Source organism: Pezoporus wallicus, unplaced genomic scaffold (assembly GCF_028554395.1).
Source record: "Pezoporus wallicus isolate ANWC-B61680 ecotype Strahan unplaced genomic scaffold, APGP_CSIRO_Pwel_v1 scaffold_2696, whole genome shotgun sequence".
Lineage (NCBI taxonomy): Eukaryota > Metazoa > Chordata > Aves > Psittaciformes > Psittacidae > Pezoporus > Pezoporus wallicus.
Window position 1 is genome coordinate 2,010,392 of NW_026637439.1, and position 19,038 is coordinate 2,029,429.

A 19,038-nucleotide genomic window follows, 5' to 3' on the forward strand; every position below is an offset into this window, starting at 1 on the left:
GTGTTATCCTCTGAGTCTCTGTAGCTTTGTATCACTTCTTTGGGCGTTTCTGTATGATCTTGAACGTACACCCTCCAGAATGACCTGAACTGCCTGTTGAAGACAGAGCCCTTTTTTCCTAAAATAAGGCGTAGTCATGCCTCCTGGCAATCTCAGACAAACTCGTTGTCTTCCAAACAGTTTGTGTCAAATTAGCTTGAAATAAATCTGGGAAGGAGGGAAAAGGCGTGGAAAACCAAGCTGATTGATGCAAAGAACAAATTCCATTTTTACTTCATCGCCCTGCCTGCCACTGTAAGCTTTTTTCCTTTTTTTTTTTTCCACCCAATGATTTTTCTAAATAGTATTGCTATCTTCACCCATCAGGCAGCTCTTTGCTGGTTTCCCAGGTATGTGCTCATATGTACTGTTTCATTCCTGTTAGAATCTCACTGTCTATGGGTATAACAATTTCCTTTTCTGCTTCCACTGATCATCTAACCTTTCTACTTGTGATCGGGCAATGATGAGTTGGCAATCCAAGTTAACAACTTACTTTCCTAAACTTATCTTTCTTATCTTACCTAAGAACTACCAAATGCCAGAGGGAACATCTGTCAATAGATTAGAAAGGGTGGGATAATAGGAGCCATAATTACAAATCTAATTTTGCATATATCTAATAAAAGAAAGTCAGGTGTGGTAAAAACAGATCACCAAGGAAGTAAAACTGGCCTTGTATCCTGTCTTCCTTTTGGGAAGTCATATACTGTCAGAACATGCTTTATAGCGTATGTCCTGCACTGGTATTTTCCCTTACAGAAAGAGTGAAGAAGTGTCACGATTAAGGATGTACAGAACTTGTGCTAGCAGATAATTAGGTGACATGAGCTGTGAATAGTTGTAAAACAAGTCATACAATTGGGACTCTATAGATAAAACTAGGACTGGGTTCTGAGAACAGGGCTAGGTCCAGTCTTAGTTAATAGACATTCAGAGATTGAAGACGTCTTGCACAGAGTTTCCAGAGAGACAAGAGAACTGTGAGCAGAATTGCACTGAGAAATCAGACATGCATAGAGAGACATAGAAACACTATCTGTTTGTGGTCTTAGTTATAAAATAATAAGTTGAGATAATTTCAGTAAAATGATAACTGAAACATGTGGGCAAAAAATCAAGATATAGATAATAATTCTGTACATGAATATAGAACATGAAATTATGAATTGAAGCAAGTGTTACTACTTGAAAATTAGCCGGTGCTGTACTGAGTACACAACGTTGCCTTGTAAATTGGGAGAAAAGGTCATTTTTACAGAGCTCTGAGATAAATGACAACATCTTATTTAATCAAAATCAATTTTGAAAGTCCCATTGACTACAAAAAAGGCCAAGATTTTACCCTAAACCTTCACTTTTGGACAGCAGGGTAAATAATAGAAGAAAAAGTAAAAATTATTTAGGGGCTTAGATGTGATTTAAGAGGGAAGATGAAGCTATAGATATTACTAGTTACCATAGAGATAACAAAAGGAACTCTTTGTGTATTTAAAAGTTGTAAAACTCAAGTTTGAATCAAATGATAACCTTCACAAGAAAGCTTACTATGAAGTAACAGGGTCAAATTAAGGTAGAAAGGGTTTTGCCTGCGTATTAGTGAAATTTTCAAACCAGGGATTGAGCAGTGCCAAAGTAAGCTCGTTCTTAGAATTTGCTGTAGAATGTAGCCTAGCATGACAGCTGTGATGAGGGGTGATGATGTGGGGAAGATGTGAGGCTGCATGGTAGCTGAGGGTGGAAGGGGCTGTGCAGGTCATCTTGTTCAGCCTCTTGCTTCAAGGAGGTCTGATTTCAAAGCCAGCTCACTTTGCTTAGGAATCTGTTCAATCACATCTTGGCAGTACCCAAGGGTGGAGATTGCACAATGTTTCTGGGCAACTTGTCCTGTCCTTAATCCACTAGCATGGCAAGACTTTTGTCCTTTATATCCAAATGGAATTTCCCTTGTTGAGCTTGTGACTGTGGCCTCTTGCCCCTCTTCTGTGTGCTTGATTAGATACATATCCTTTGTCTTTAACTATCCACAACATCCACTTTTTGAGATTCCCGTGCCCTCAGACAGAAAGGAAATTTCCTATATAGGATGCTAGAAGTTTCACACAGAAATAAGTGGAAAACAGTTTGCTAGAAAGCTGTTGCCAAGGAGGGCGAGCAGCTGAAAGCAGTGTAATCGTGAGATGCTTCCTGCCAGTTCTCAAAATACACTTAGAGCACGTCCTTCTTTGGGACATGCAGGTCACAAGCAGAAACTCTTTAAAAAATAACTGCAAGAATACTTCACGGTTCTGAAATAGGCATCAGGGAACCTGTGGGAATTACCATGGCCACAAGAGCTCCTCATGTTTGCACTGGTGAAATAGGAGACTGCCACTGCAAATCAGGCAAGGAGCATCTGCAGTGTGGGATTGCAGAGCCATGCAGTTGGAGTGGTTAAACTGCCCAGACAACTGGAGTTGTGAATGTTTTCATTATTTAATGAAAATAAAGCCATCAAATACCTAACATCTTCAGAAGTCTTACTGAGCCAACGTCAGGTTATGCATGTTAGCATGCTGTCAGTGGTATTCTTGCTCTTGCTGTTGTCTCTCCCAACATTCCTTTAAACTGGAATTACATTTATTTGTGTGCAAAGGAGGTCTGGTTTCAGAATCCACAATCGCTCTCCTTTTCTACACACTAGCCAACAAATGTTAGCTCTGTAGGAGGGAGGCAGAAGCTGTGCACTAAATAGGAGACAATTTCTATAAATGTCCTAAGATACCTACTTCAATGCTGCTACAGATTTAGGTACTTAATGAGGATACAAGTTGGCTGAAACTCCCTTATTCTGATATCTTGCCCTAAATGAACAGATTTTTGCCATAAAACTTGTCAGATTTGTCATGGTATGAATTTATTCTTTTATATATAGCTACATAAGATGTGCCATGCATATTTTTTGAAGTACATGGATAATACTTTGCATATACAATCTGAATGCTAAATCCTCCAGTCAGATACAAGTCCAGAGGATTTCTACTGCTTTACATTAAGAATAAAACCACAAAATTTGCTATCTTTTTGGCCTTCTTCTCCACTGTACTCTGAAAGATGCAGGCACATTTGCCAAAGGTATTGCAGGTCATAAAACTGTAAATGTTGAATGTTGCCTTCTCTATGTATATTCAAAACTGAAAACAGTTTGACAGGGAGATGTGACTAATTTCTCTCCTGCATCTATTTCTCTTTTTCAGTATTCACATTAGGAATTCATCTTTAGTGTTAAACAATATTGCTGGATGACAAAAAAAAACCTGAGACTGAGCTTTTAAAACTGGAAGATATTAATCAGATGGGTAGAAATTTTTCTTTTTATTTTTCATATGAATCCATAAAATTAATGTTTGTTAACAGAAGTAAACTGACTACCTGACTATAAAAAGTCATATTTTTGTAGGTTTAGTGAAGAGCACAAGGTCACTTCTGAGGCTTTAATAGTTCCATTCTGGTTAAAAAAAAAAAAAAAGTCTCCTTAAATACAGGCAAATGAAAATTGAACAGCACTGTGAAGTTTCAGAATATGAAAGCTATTCATAACTTACTGCTAGGCATAACTAACTGCTCTTTAGACATCAGTGGAGTGGAAATATTTTTTCTTCTGTCTTAACTTGCTGTTGTTTACTTAGCAAAACTTGTTGCTGCTAAAACTTTTCCATCGCACACACATGCATGGATGGAACGGAATTCTGGGGTCTTAAGGCTGAACTTTCAAATCAAATCCCATCTTTGCTTTGCCTCGTTCTTCACATTGTAATTTTTGTGCAACATTGAGTGGTAATGGCTTTCCAAGTTTAAAGAGGAGTGTTATCTTTTGAATTTCATTGAGGCATAGATGAGGCTTAGCTATCTCTCTTCTGATGTAAAAAGACTGCCAAAACATTATGCCAGGCAGGAAAAAAGTCACAGTTTTGTCAGATGCCAAACATCCATAAGCCATAGATAAAACCACATTATTGGCATTGTGCGTGTTGTAGTGCCTACGCCTCTCTAATTAGGAAATAAAGTCTGATAACTATTTGAGAGCAGTCATTGCTATAAAGTGGAAAAAGTCTGACTGTGGAATTTGAATAAAAGACTTAAGGCTGGAGTAAAAGCTCTAGGAAAAAGGGCAGCACAGAAGCCTCTGCAGCAGGATACCTCAGGACAGCCTGAAGAATGGAGTTCAGCCTGTGGGGAGCAGTTTTACAGTTACAGGACAGCTGCTGTGAATGAGCTGCTGTGAATGATACTGACTGCAGCAATGCTGTGCTGTTCATAGCAGCCAGAGAGCTGACCCATGCTGTGACTGCAATTCTATTTAACTCTATATTATCTCTTCTTGAGAAGAGGAGAAATCTATTGCTTTGGGTAATCCTTCAGTGGTGTATCCCCATCCATTCCCATTCTGTTGTTCCATTGATAAATGAGCAAAGCATTCTCCTTTCCTTGCAGCTGTAAGAAGGAAGGGCAATCTCTATACCTTAGCAAGCTGTGGAAATCATGCAGCTTCCTAGCATTCGCTTCAGGCACTACAGTGCTCCAAGAAACTAGCGCTTTCATGAGATTCCACAGTGAAGAAGTGATATTAAAATGTACCATGTACCATGTGAGTGTTTCTTGTTTTCTTTTAAGCAAGATAATACGACTGATAGCAAGTGGGTCACAGTCTGCGGTTTGTTGCTACTTAATGTCTTGAGTTGAACACGGTCTTAGGCACTCTGTACATTTCTAAATTACCTTCTAAGAAAAGACGTGACTTAGGGCTTTGGAACAGACTGTTTCTTGTCTTCTTCTAGGATAAGGTATTAGCCAAAGGATTATTCAAGTTCTAGATTAAACACTTCTTAACACCCAATGCAGTCAGCATTTTAAAGTAAAAATCAGATATGAGGGGAAGAAGTCCACTCTGCCATCCTGACTGGAGTAAGTCAGGGGGCATCTCAAAGTATATAAGTAAAGCTGCAGCAAGGAATAATCCTTTGGTCTTGGCTTTTGCTTATGGTTTCAACATGAGCAATCACAGTGAGTCTTTGCAACCTCTTCTCTTTCCCCTGCCTGCTTCTCCAGGCTACTTGATTCCCCAGCTCCTCCTCACCAGTGATGAGGACCAGAAAAGAAACCAAACCCTAACCTTTAATCTAAAAAGGTAATAAACAAGCACACTGAGCAACAAGGACGAAGGAGCTGCTTTTGTCTTTGTCTGTGGGAGGACAGCCTTGAATTTGTGAGCCATGGCAAATGAATGTAAGCAGTTGTAGGAATCAAAAGCTCATTGCTGATTAATTGCTAAAGGTCAAAGGCTGTTTGTGTACTCCCCTAAAAGCTAGATTGTTAAGCATGGCTAAATACATATATGAATAAACAAGCAAAATAACTCTGCATCCTTGATCTTTGGGGAGAGCCCAGATTAAGCGAATGGCGCAGTGACATAATCTGCTGTATGTCATGGCAGGATCCCTTGCTGAGGAAGTTGCATGGAACAAAATTACATGAAATGATGAAGAGGTGGAGGATTAAGCAGTAATCCCAGATTTGAATCTGAGTGCAAGCTGAATCCATTCAAATCCAGTCAAACTGCAAAAGCAGCTGCCCAAGGTTAGCTGTCTGACACACAGCTTTTAGTGTAATTAAAATGATCACTGTATTTGCTATCTCTCTGAAGGGGATATATGGATGATTCTCAGTTGCATTGTACTCTTCTGGTTTGAGGCAAAATAAGCAGAACACAGCCTACAAAAAGCTAAGCCCTTGCTTACACAGGGTGCTTTGGCCTCTTTCAGGCTTGCTGCTCACAGCACCCCATCTCACATCTCACAGTCCCTGATCTTGCATATGGGGAAAGGTTTCATGAGGCTAGCAATAGCTTAGCTAAATAACACCAGTCTGCAAAGTGGTGTCCCCTTCACTCTATCACCATCTTGCTGATATGTCAGGAACCTGTCTCTAGGCATCCACTGAAGCACGAACAGTAAAACCCTGTCTTCTCTACATCTGATGAGGATGAGTCCTGAAGACATGGACTGTGGTCAGTGCATGTGATCCATTTCATCTGTTAGAGCAGCAGGCCCAAGATCAGGCAGGAGTTTTCTCCTGGGCTGGGAGCACATTGTGTAATGCAGAGGAAAGAAACTGCAGGGGTCAGTCAGGGCTTGTTTTGGAGCAGGCTCATAAATAGCTCAGATGGCAAAAAAGAAGAAGAAGCTCAATGCAAATCTCTGAAGTGAAGATTAGAGTAAGCCAGTTCTTGCTGCCTTTCTAGAAATGTCCTTCTCTGTTCCTTGTTTTTACAGATCTAGCAGTGGAGCTGCATGTGCACCTCCCTAGCACCATGCCCTAAAAAGCACCATCTTCACAGTGGGTGTAAAACCCATTAACATCTCCACATTTTGATGACATAAAAAAGTCTTCTTGCCCAGCAGTGTCTGTAGTGGGGCTGAGGTACCCTGCTTTGGACAGAATTCATAGAGGCTGGGATGATTCAAAGGCATTTTGCCACCAGCGGTCTTCCTGGATCAGTGGGGTGTTTGTGGAAATTTTCCAAAGAACTCTCTTGTTCTCTTTTCTGGTGTCCTTGAAAGCCCCTGAAGAGAAGGTGGGATGTACTGGCAATGTGTTTCTCTTTGTCTGTGCTTGCCACGGGTTCTTTGCTTGCTCTATTCATCTCTGCATGTTTTAACACCTTTTTTTACTCTTGCTTTTGGAAAGCTATCAGGACTTTCTGTGCCATCTTGAGTTCTCTTTTTAGCCAAGCAGCATGTGTAGTCTTGACTTTGCTTTCTTGCAAAGCTTTTCTGCTTACTCTCTTCGGGGTTTTCTTTCTCTCTTTTTCTATGCCCCCTTGGTTTTTTCTTTTTCTGCCTTCATTTTCAAATGTCTTACAGAAGGGAAGTTGCTAGCATTAGGAAAAGGCAAACAAACTCTTCACATCTATCTGTTTTCTTGAACAGTGCTCACACGCTGCCATTTCTTTTTGAGACACTGACTGGCTGGGCTCTGTTCATAATGTCAGGTTGGCTTATACCCTGTTTTGCTTCCAAGTTCTGATTTCCACACTTCTTCTAGAATGTGTGCTTTTTGCATTGCTCACCCTGCATGAGAATTTTCCTTTGTAAAAGCAAAATTATGTCATGCATAAACTGATTTTTAAGTATGGTCAATATGTATGATGGTTCACCATCTGTGTGTTTGCTATTGTTTTCTGTGCATCTTCTGAACTTTGTGACCCCTTCTGCAGGAAAAATTGCAGGCTCACAGGGAGATGTTCTCCAGCATTTCTTCAAGGAACCTCATTTGGATTATTCACAGTCAAAGAACTGCAGAGTAGCTAGCCAGTGTCTCCTCTAATGCTTATGTACCCGCCCAAACTCAGATGCTCTACCTGTTGCATTCTGCTTTTGCACAGATGCAATTCCCTCGATGGTATCTCTGTGTCACCTCTCACCATTGTGTAGCATGACTGCTGCTACTTCTTTCAACTGCTTGTTTCAATGGAATGTCCTTTGTAAATAACTCTTTTGATTTCTAATGATTTTTTTTTACCTCCATACTCAGCCTGTTTTAACTTTTCAAATGTGCAGAGAAGCCACATCTCCCAGTGGAAATCATATGACCTTGAAGATGGGCCAACTTAAAAAAAAATCAGCACAATCGTTTTTCAGAAAATTTTCAACTAGCACTTAAATGTATACTTTCACTGACAGATGAGGTCCAATTTTAGTCAAAGATTTTGGCATATGTATAATCCAACAGATTTCTGAAACTAGTTATGTATATTTTTCATAGTGCATTGTCTGCTGAATCCTGAAGAATATAAAAAGCTGGAGATGAAAGCTGTTACATTGCATTGCCATTTCATCTTTCTGTAACTCTACTGTTATTTTGCATTTTTACTCCTTTTTTTTCAAATTTAAATCTTCTTACTCGTAATGCAGTATATGGTTTTACTATAAGGTGAGATGAGGTTTACTATAAGGTGAGATAAGGTGAGATGAGTTGAGATGAAATGATAGAGTCATAGGATATCACAAGTTGAAAGTGACCGATAGGGATCAGTATGTCCAGATCTCTGCTTCTTGCAGGGCTACCTAAAACTAATCCACACAACTAAGAGCATTGTCCAGATGCTCCCTGAACTCTATCAATCAGGTTTAGTGCTGTGACCACTTCCCTGAGAGTCTGTTCCAGTGACCAACCACCCACTTAGTGAAGAGTCTTTTTCTAATGTCTAACCTGAACTTCCCCTGAAACAGTTCTAATTCTATTGCCTTATGCTCTATCACTGATCACCAGGGAAAGGAGATCAGCAGCCCCACTCCCTAAAACTCTTTGAGCCCAACCTGGCAGCCCATTGCTCTCCCAGTGTTATTCTGGACTTGTCAAGCTGTGCTGGACATTCTGTCCAGAAAGACGCTGTGAGAGACAGTATCAAAAGCTTTGCTAAAATTCAAAACACCACATCTGTTCTTCCCTTGGTCAATTAGAGTGCTGACTTTGTCATAAAAGGAAATTAAGCTGGTGAAACAGGACTTTCCCCTTGTGAACCTGTGATGGCTGTGACCAATTGTCTCTCAAGAGGTTTTTTTTAAACTCATAGGCTAACACTCTCCACCATTTTACCAGGCACTAAAGTGAGGCTGACAGGCCTGTAATTACCAAAGATGATCAGTGGTAGCCCTGGAACTCCAGTCTTGTTTTATCTGACTAATTCACAATCCAGCATGTGTTTACGCTCATAAAAGAACTATCCCTGTGGGATAAAGAAGTGCTTTTGTTTCCAGTAAATGGGGAACTAAAGCACAGAAAGCAGAATGATGACAGTAATCAAAAGCTGGAATTCCATGCAAGAAAATCCCCTAACAGCCAAGAAAATTTCTTTTCAAAAGAAATCCAGATTTATATATTTTTTTGTAAGAGATATTTGAAAAGTAGTTATTTTGGCAATTGCATCTGTTTGTTTTTTTTTTGCCAGGAATCCAAAGTTCCTTACTTCCAGGGTTCCCATACCTCCTGCCAAAGAGCCCATAGCCCAGGCTTAGAGTTGTGCTTACAGAGCCAGGGTTTCATCCCCTTCTAGGTCTCTAGATTTTTGACTTGGACCTGAGCTCCTAGACATCCCACAAGGAGATGTTGCTGATGTTTTTCAAATATTCATTATTCTTACAGGTCAATGCAAACCAAAAATAATAAAACACTCCAATATAGATTTCCAGATTATACTCAAAGAGTAAGCTACCCATTGCAAAATTAAATGTACTTTTAGGCTAGATTCAATATCTGGAAAAATATTTGTCAGAAATATGACTAGAATTAACAGTTGAATAATTATAATGAAGCACAAAGTATTTTTTTTCCTATATTCAACATCACAGTTCTGTGACCAAAACTGGTGGTATCTCTTCCTGAAAAGAGAACATACATTGGAAGTTTTTCTTTTTTAACTATAAAAGTCATCTAAACAATCAGTGAGATGAACTGGTGAAAAAGTTACCAAAAAGGAATACGATTAATCAGTGTCATGTATCTTGTTGCATAATATGACAAGTGCAATATACAAACCCACCCCACCTCTTTTCCTTAAGGAAATTCTTTAAACACAGTAGGAAGAGCAGGACATCTTTAAGTAGGGTTTCCATTACATTTCATTATCTGTGTAAGAATGACAGTCTGTCCTCATGTTTCCTGACAGAGATAATCACCTGCAAGGGTGTGAAGTTCCTTCTCCCTAGCTCCCTCAATGAAATGTGTCAGGGAAACATATAGGACCAGATTTTCTCTATCTCATCATAAACTCATCTAAAAGTGGAGATAGGTTTAAAAAGAACAATAGACAAAACAGTATTCAAGGTTTGGAATAACTGATTTTCTGGTTTGTGGCAGTTATTCCAACAGCTGGGAAAAAAATCAGCCTCGTTCAACAGCAACTATACTTTTAAAACTTCTTTAACAAGATGAAAGAGTGCAGAAAATATTTTGTTGTACTTTAAAATCACAAGAGCTAATGTGTTAATATTTCATACAACATTGCGTTTCAGTTGTGAATATTTCTCAGAATTAAACAAAACACTAGGTGGAACTTGCCAGTACAATATCAGTGAACAGAAAAATCTCTTCTGCAGGCAAAACAAATATAAACACCCTTTTTTGTTTCTCTTTCCATGCCCAATTCCTTTTTACTTGGATTCTAATATAAAGAAGCTATCTTCTTTGAAATTAATTTTGAATGTTGGAAATACTGTGAATTTTCTACCAGGAAAGTTTTGCCCACAGTATCTCACCCTGTTCTCTTCAGGCTATTGATGGAATATTATTGCCAAGTGCTTTTATAAATCTGTCCAGGCATGTCAGACTGGAAGCTGTTATAGGCAGAGTACATCTGAATAGGCACTTATACATGTACCTTGTTAGAAGCAGAGGTTTGAAAATTTGGCCACTAAGATACTCATTACTTGGAAATCAGGAGACAAGAAGTGAGTACACAAATCTATTGATATGAGCTGTCATGCCATTCGAGCCAGATGGCCTACATATGAAGATTTACAGTTTTTCACACATCTCCAATGTTCTTAGCACTGTGTAATAAACAGAAAAAAGAAGACATGGTCCTGCCCCTGTTCTTCCTGGAAGTCTGTATTTGAAACAGCATGTCATACTCAGGGATGTCCACCTGACTACACTGCCTGTCACCTGAGAATGCTAGTAAATCTTTTATTCTACTCTTATTTCTAAATTAATTACAGGAACATAACTTCCAAGGTTACACTTTATTTTTGAACTGAAGTTCTATTTAAAGCCCTTTTTTCTAAATTTGATCTTCCCCTGCATCCTGGTTGAGAGTGCAGTGTGCTCAAAAATGCTGTACCATGGTAGCTTTATGTTGTGAACTTCAGGCTAACGGACGCTGCTGTAGCAATGCTATCTTTGAGAGTGAATATTTTCCTGCTACTTATCTTTTTACTGAGCCATCTGGCAGATTTAGGATGCTAACCAGGGGAGCTGTACTGTGCCATGTATTAATATGGATCTCATGAATCTCGCAACAGGTCAGATTTAAAAAAAGCCACATTACTTTTGCAGCAGTCTTCCACTAAAAATGCAATGTCTGGCTAATTAACAGTTCCCCCCACACACACACACCTCCAAAATGTGCAAAAGGAGCACAGGGGTAATGTCTCATTAGAATAAAATAGAGGGACTGGAATGATAAGGCCTTGTGGCTATTTAAGGGAGATGGTGCTGCAAAATGACTTAGTTAAAAGTGTTACTGCCTTTCAATTCAAAGGCCCTCAGTGCAAAAGCACCCATGATGAAACTCTGTGCAAGAAATTAAAGCTGCCAAAGGGCAATCAGATTTCCTAGATGTACTTGCAATCACTCCTTTTGTATTACCTGTGCTTTCCAGTCTTTCTTTGATTTGTCTAGTCCAGGGCAGAGGCAGAAAATGGAGATGAGCCTCTGCGTTTAACTGCTGGGCTGTAAGCTAGCAGCAACCTCAGAGTGCAGGGAAGGAAGCGGAAGTGTACTGGAAGTATCCATTCTTGAATAGACATGACTAAGTGAAGCTGCTCCTTCATGAGAGGCACAGTGAAGTCACAGTTGACATTTTTCTGAGAGGTGAAATTGACTCTGTGCTCTTTCAAGAAACCAAGACTGCAGTAAATTCCCAAGTGACCACAGGGAAGTATTCTGAGAAGTCTTGATTCCTGTTTCTGTTTAGAAAATGGCCCAAAAGCCCCTGTATTTACTGACGACAGTCAAAAAAGATGAGAAGACAAACACTGGTTTCTGCCCACCCATCCCCTCCTCTTGCTCTGAAAAACATCAAAAACGAACGCTCAAAAGCATCCACATCTAGAAAGAGAAGGGCTCAAAGCCAAATTAGGATTGTGCTCCATCTCTTCGCAATCCTCCTCTCCCCAAAAGCCAGGATAAACAATGTCACTGGTATTTTGATGTAGTGCTGGGGTTTTGCAATGAGGCTGGCATTTCCCCTGCCCTGGCACAAGGGGGGCAGCAAGGCAATGGCCCTGCCATCACACCTGGCCCCTCAGCTGGGTGCGGGAAGAAAATTCCATTCCAACTCCTGCAAATGATGGGCTGAGACCTGACTGCTCATAACTTGTGTCACTCATAGGACTATGGATCATGAAATTGTGCCAACAAAACTTTTAGTATCCGCTATGTCAGCAGACTTTGGTAGTTGACCATGAGAATGGGAACGACTCATTCTTTTAATCTGTTTCACATTTGCAACTCTTGTCAATTGAATAACATACCTGCCTTCTTATCCTCCTCCCCCCAGCAAAGTGGCAAAATGAGACATTTTCATAGTGCGCAAAGAGTCTAAGTGAGGCCTTTTTGACCCTTTTCAAAGCTTTTCGTTCCCTATTCTTCTTCCTCACAGTTTGTTCCTTTGCTTTTAAGCCTCTTTAACTGTAGCTCATGTTTTGCATTATATGTCTATGCATATACGTGCACATGCATATGCGTATATATATACATATGGATTTAAATGTATTTTGTGCATGGCCACTGCTGTTGTTGGGCCATACCTCTTCCTCGCAGGAGAGCAGCAATGTTCTGTTGATCCCAGAAGTGGCTCAAGCATCACAGTACCTTTTTGTCAACTTCTTCCTTTTTAGTGGGTGATGACGGTGAGCATGAGTTCTTCCTTGGCTCTCACACTGCCTCTAGGAAAGCATCCAAGATATCATGGTGGGAGTGTGGAAATGAATATGAATGTCAGCCTATTAAGGAACTCCATGCTAAAGGGAACCGGTGGGATATTTTTTTCTCCAAAATCATGTGAGTGCTCAGGATGACTTTTGCTTTCTTACGTGAAAACCCCAATTTTCTTGTGTAAGTGCATGAGTCAGAGTTTTTCTGAAGGAGCTCTGAATGCAAGACTCATTTACAGAAACCTGAGAGAGTGGTAACACCCTTGGAGGGTGAAGAAGCCATGCAGAAGTCAAATTTCCCAGCAGGGAGCACACGCTCTATAAAATCCTTCAGTACAATAAAACCAGGTAATGGAAATACCACACTGGGCTGTCTCTCTTTGATGTTGAGCAATTGCCTAGTGAACAGTGTCATAAACTAGCTTTCTAATGCAGTGTTTTATGCCTCCTGCATGGCTTATTTCTCATTAATTATCAACCTAAACTCTTCAGTTGCAGAGGATCTAGTACCTGGCAGAAAATATTGAGGGTTGAGTTTGGCAGTCCTGTGACCTTGTCTCTGTGAGGCTCCATATGCAGGCAGGCAGTGTGGACAGGAGCTGTTTCTGCCTCTTTGCAAAGGGACCACACAGGCTCCCTGTTGTGCCTGGACTCTCCTGCTTCCTCTGGTCTGAGTGCCCCTCCACTTCTGCAGCTAACCTGACCATTTCTGCTGCCTGGGAACATGGAAGGTTCCTTCCATGTCACCGTGAGGCCACATCCTTCCCTGCACGGTGGCCTTGGCTGCTTTTAGTAAATGGAGGTTATTAGCATCTAGTAGATCAGTAGCTCCTGAAGGGTTACAAATGATAGTTCCTGCCCTACAGAACAATCTGCAGGTACATGCTAGAACAACATAGGTAAGGATGGAAATGAGGTGGGAGCAAGGAGAAAGAGCTAACATACAAACCAAAGACAATGCAGCTGCCTTTGGGTAGCCAAGCACACAGCTCAATATGTGGTTTTTTTGACTACATCTATGAATGGTGGAAGAAATATTAAACTGCAGTACTATTCACTGCTAATCCTGCTCTTTCATTAAATGCCGCAGGATTTGGTTTTGCAATGGGCAAACAAGACAACCGAAAGGAAATAACTTTGCAGAGGCTGGTTTGCTTACCAGAGAAATTGGCTTGCTCTACCTTTAAATGAGCTTGTGATTTGTTGTGTTTATCTAGCAGATAGTAAGTTGAAGCAACTTAAAGAAGTTGACCAAGAGAACCCCTAGCATATTGTACTTCCCTACAAGTGCAAAAGACATGTGCAAACATGAATGAACACCACTTAAGGCATTCTTCCTGATCTTGTGCATTCCTGCACAGAGTATCTCTGCTTTACATGTAGTTGAACTGAATAAATGGCCTGTCTTAAATTACATTTTGGATAAACTGGGTGTGTAATGTACCCAGCCAGCTTTGCTGGTAGTGACTGTCACTTGTATAACAGAGCAGTATGTTTCTTAGGCATTGCGAGGTTCAGAGACAACTTATAAGGACAATTTGTTCTTATAAACAAGAAACATTGTGGAGGGAGATTGCAGGGGGAAGGGAAATCAATGCTTCATAGGCATATTGTCTACATTGTTTTAGCATTGCAGTTCTGAGGGCAAAATAAGGGAAATCCATTCAGGCTTTAATTGTCTCTGCATCTCTTCAAAGCGTTCTGTGATAGTAATGAAGGGCAGAAATTATTCTACCATTCTGTCATACTTGGATTACTTTCTGCCCCAAGACGCAGGGGAACAGAGTAGCTCACAGTCTCTACCAATCTTTTCCCAAAAATGTCTCTTCTTCATAACGGCAATGAGTAATATCTTCTTTCTTTGCATGCACTAGACCAGAGAGTCCGTCTTCCACCTCTGCAATAACATTGTCTGGCTTCAGGAGTGAAGGCAGCAGCTCTTCAAGCATCAGAAGCCACAGTCCAAGCACATCAAAATATTTGAGCAGTATGACTGTTGGTTGTCAAGATTCGCAACAATTTCTCCCATTAAAGCCCAAGATCAACAGTCTGGCAGAAGAACAGAAAGGCTGTACTTCAAACAAGTCACAGATCCTAGCATCAAAACTTGTTTCATACTGTAAGGAACCTTTTCTTCTCCCAGACCTCTCTCTAGTTCTCTCCTCTTTCTCCAGGCCTCACAACTTTGCATCTAGTTTGATAAGATTTCGTTGCTCTCAATCCACCCCAGATCTTAGGAGGTAGTTGCTTCTTCCTCTGTTCCTCTTCCCACCACTCAAAAGGCTGCCCCTGGAGGTCACCTCTATTGTCTTCTGAGCTCTTTATCATACTAAACTGCCTCTCTTCCTCATGGTGCATTGGCAAGGTCAAAAGCAGTGGCCTGTCTGTCTCCACCCAGGAAAAGGCCAAGAGCATAAGCAGAGCTGAGCCTTGCACAAAGATGAACAAGTCTTTCCATTCATTGTCATTTCCTCAAAAAAATCAAAAACCCGAAAGGCCAAGATGTCAGAGTCAGAGCTGGCATAATAGAGTGTCTTCTCCCTTGCTTGATATGAAGCTCATTTCTGTCAGCGGTTAAGTCCTAGCAAGGTTTAGTTTCCATGGAAAATGTGAGTTAAAAAAAGAGACAGATAGAAAATGTCCCCTTGTTTATGTCCAAGACCTGTACGTCAGTTAAAAACTGTTTATAACCTCTCGTTGGTCCTTGGTCCAGGTGTTACCTGCTCATGTCCATAGGCAGTACTGCAATACCCAAACACAGACCAGATACATTTGCATATTTTGGGATGAAAAGCTTTAAGGCAAAGCTTGTGATTCTGATTTGCCTGTTTTGACCTCCTCCATGGTGCCTGTCTGTCACTCTGTTCACTAATGTGATCCTTCTGGAGGACCTGTGCCCCAACCTGCAGATGACTTTGTACTTTTATTACCCAACAGCTAAGTATTTTCCACTATGTAGCTGGTTCTTAAAAATTAGGCGATCACAAGTGCAGAAGTCATGAAAGAACCACAGGAAATCTGTACCACATTTTCTTGAAGCATTTGCAAAACTACTGTGAAGAAGGCTTAAATCAAGCACTCTTAAGTTTCTTTTGTGCCACAGCAGTTGGCAGAGCCCGCAGTGAGGATTCAGTCTATTTCTTTGTACCACAGAGGATCTGGGAGCCTGACTTCACAGGTAGTAACTATGAAGTGTGTTTTTCACCGAAGAAAGAGTGATGGGCATGCCAAGCACTTGGCAGGGCAAGGAGTGATAGGTTTATGCTCTGTGTGACAGCAGGGTGAGTAAGGACATTCCTGAATTGGTCTTATTTTGATGGGTGCTCTGACAGATTTTATAGGAAAATGAATTTACTGCCAAACAAAGTTGTTTTATTGCAAAAGCTTTCTGCAGCACATGGGCCTCAGAAGCTACATTACAGTTTCCAAAGCTTTGTAACACTACAAAAATGGAAAAATAGAAGTCAGAAAGTTAAAATGGCATAAATGCATATTCTGCTGGAATAAAGAGGTGGTATTGTTTAGCTTATTACTCACTGCTGGCACTGTGTTTTTGCTAAACAATAGTGTAATTGCTTCTTAAAGGCCTCTACAAATTGCTTGTACAATTGAAGAGCAGGGGATGGAAAACATTAAAAAAAGGCCCAGGGAGTAACTTCAAGGTGTTTCTTCAAATTCTCTGACTTTCTCAGTGTAATACATCACAAATAAAACCCTGTCACAACATGATGAGTCTTCAAACTCTTCCTGAGAAAAGGGCTTAAGTAAATGAACACAGTGGGCTAAACTCAAAGGCATGTTCAAAATAACTGAGTTTACTCTGGCTGTCTCACATGTGACTGTCTAAATGAAGGCTCAAACTCCTCTGGTTTGTGTCTTCTTACCAGCAAGCGGCTGGCAGCCCCTACACATCACCTGAATTCAGCCAAATCCATCTAACTACACATAAACCTTCTTCACAGCGCTCCAGCTACTTGCATTAACATGTCAAGTATTATTCTTTGAATAACAGGCTCCAGCCACAGAGATCTTTATTACTTTTTTTTTTTTTTGCCAGGGTTTCTTGAAGCAGATGAAAACATTCTTCTCTGTATTTGTGCTCAAAAAGACACACTTCCACCTACAGGGAGGAAATCTTCATTTGACTTGGGGGAAAAATTTTTTCTCCTACCATGGTGAGAAAATGCCAACACTACTAGCATGCTGAGATGCACTCTGATGTGGTATGAAAATACTTATATTTTGCTTTGCTGTTATATGTGCATTATTGTTTTGCCAGCAGTAGTAGAAATAACAAGATATTTGGGTCAAACCCAGTTTCCTCTGTTTTCAGGGTAAAGCCTGATGTTCCTGGAAGACAGTCTATTTAATTAGGCAGATAAGGCCTACTCTAGAGAAATGTGGGGAGGGCGTGGGGGATGAGATTTTTGTGCCCTTCATCTCCCTTTGAGGAGCAGTTCTGAGATGTCACTGATGCATGAGGCTGCTTGACAAAACAGCCAGGCTCAGCTCTGCCCTGAACCATGACCGTACTTGGGCTGTGCTGCCAGTACGTATTGCTCTTGTTGAGATATTCACTGGTTCTGCAGGCAGAAAATAAAACAGAAGCTTTTTTGTTTAATTCCAGGTTTCTCTGCTCATGGCCTGTAGTAAAAGTGTTTTCATTAGTTTTTCAGTAACCTTCTGAGTGTTTCTTTCCTGCAGGAGCTGAAAGGACTAGTCAGCCTGGCTTTCACTGATAACTGCTTATGGCTGCCTTGCAGAGATGCTGTTTCAGATGGATGGAGGAAGCAGCATGAGGCTGACTCCATCTTCAATGGAGATCAATGAGCACATCGGCTATTCCTACCTGGCAGTTGACAACATTGACCCATTCTGCAATCTCTTTTCATTCCAGCAGTACCTGAAGGGAAGTGTTCCCACTGAAGCAGCCCTGTCACTGTGGGAGCCTTCTCAACGAGTCCAGCATTTTCTCTGGGTTAGGATACTTGCCTAAGTATTTGCAGGGTATCAGTATCAGGTCTGTTTTGGTGAAGTGATTAATTATATTAGATGAAGTCACAGAAAACACTGGAGCAGGAGAGCAAGTGAAGTCGTGCAAATGTACAGATTATGGCAGATTCACAAGAGGTAAAGCAGAGCCTAATGGACTTAGCAAGACTGTAGACCTGTAGCTAGGACAAAAATAAACAGTAAAACCAGCAACAACAAAACCTAAAAATGCCTGGAGAATGTATGGATTATGACCAACCAGATTTTCTGTCAAGCTTCTAATTTCTCTGTTTTCAAATCTTTTGCAAACTTCCACCTATAAGCAGCTCTTTATAAGTGCTGAATGTCACTATATTCTCTATTTAATCAAAGTCCAAAGTGAACTATCAGCCAAACAACAATAAAATAAACAGCCTGCATAGCAGGACTCCAATATAGGAAAATTGAGGCTGCAAGAGCCACTACCAAATACATATTCTATGATTCTGAACTCCCCTTGTCAGGTTACAAGACCCCACTGTCCTTTGGGCAAATCTAGGGAAGACTTGCTCATCATGTCTCTATCTTTTGTTTTGACTACTCACTAGTCAAAATATACAGGCAGCCTTTCCTCCAAGGAGAGTGCCTTCCTTGTGCCAGCAATGTCTGTCTGTTCACTGCTGGTAGACAAAATTTGAACCATCACTTTTGCCATACACTGCACTGTTGAATCTAGGAGTATGTAGCAAGCATATCCCAGAGATGTCCTGAGAAGATGCAGGCTGAGGTGTGGTGTTTTTAGTTAACTCTTAGGCCATGCTGGACTTCTGATACAACTAAGAACCCAGGCAGAGGTGGGAAGTAATGCAGAGATGTCAGCATCTGATCAGATACACAAGTAAATCATAGAATAATAGAATCAACTAGATTGGAACAGATCTTTAAGACCATCAAATCCAACCTTTATCCCAGGATTGCCAAGTCCACCACTAAACTGTACCACTGAGGGCTTCATCTACATTGGTTTTGAACATTTCCAGGGATAGTGATTCCACCACTGCCCTGGGCAGCCTGTTCCAATGCCTGAGCACATTCTCAGTGAAGAAAGTTTTCCTAATATCCAGTCTAAACCTCCCCTGGCACAGCTTGAGGCCTTACCTCTTGTCCTATTACTTGTTACTTAGAAGAGACCAATCCCCACCTCACTCCATCCTCCTTTCAGCTGTAGAGATAAGGTGTCCCCTGGGCCTTTTCTTCTCCAGGCTAAACCACACCCAGTTCCCTCAGCTGTTCCCCATCACACTTGTGCTCCAGACCCTTCATCAGCTTTGTT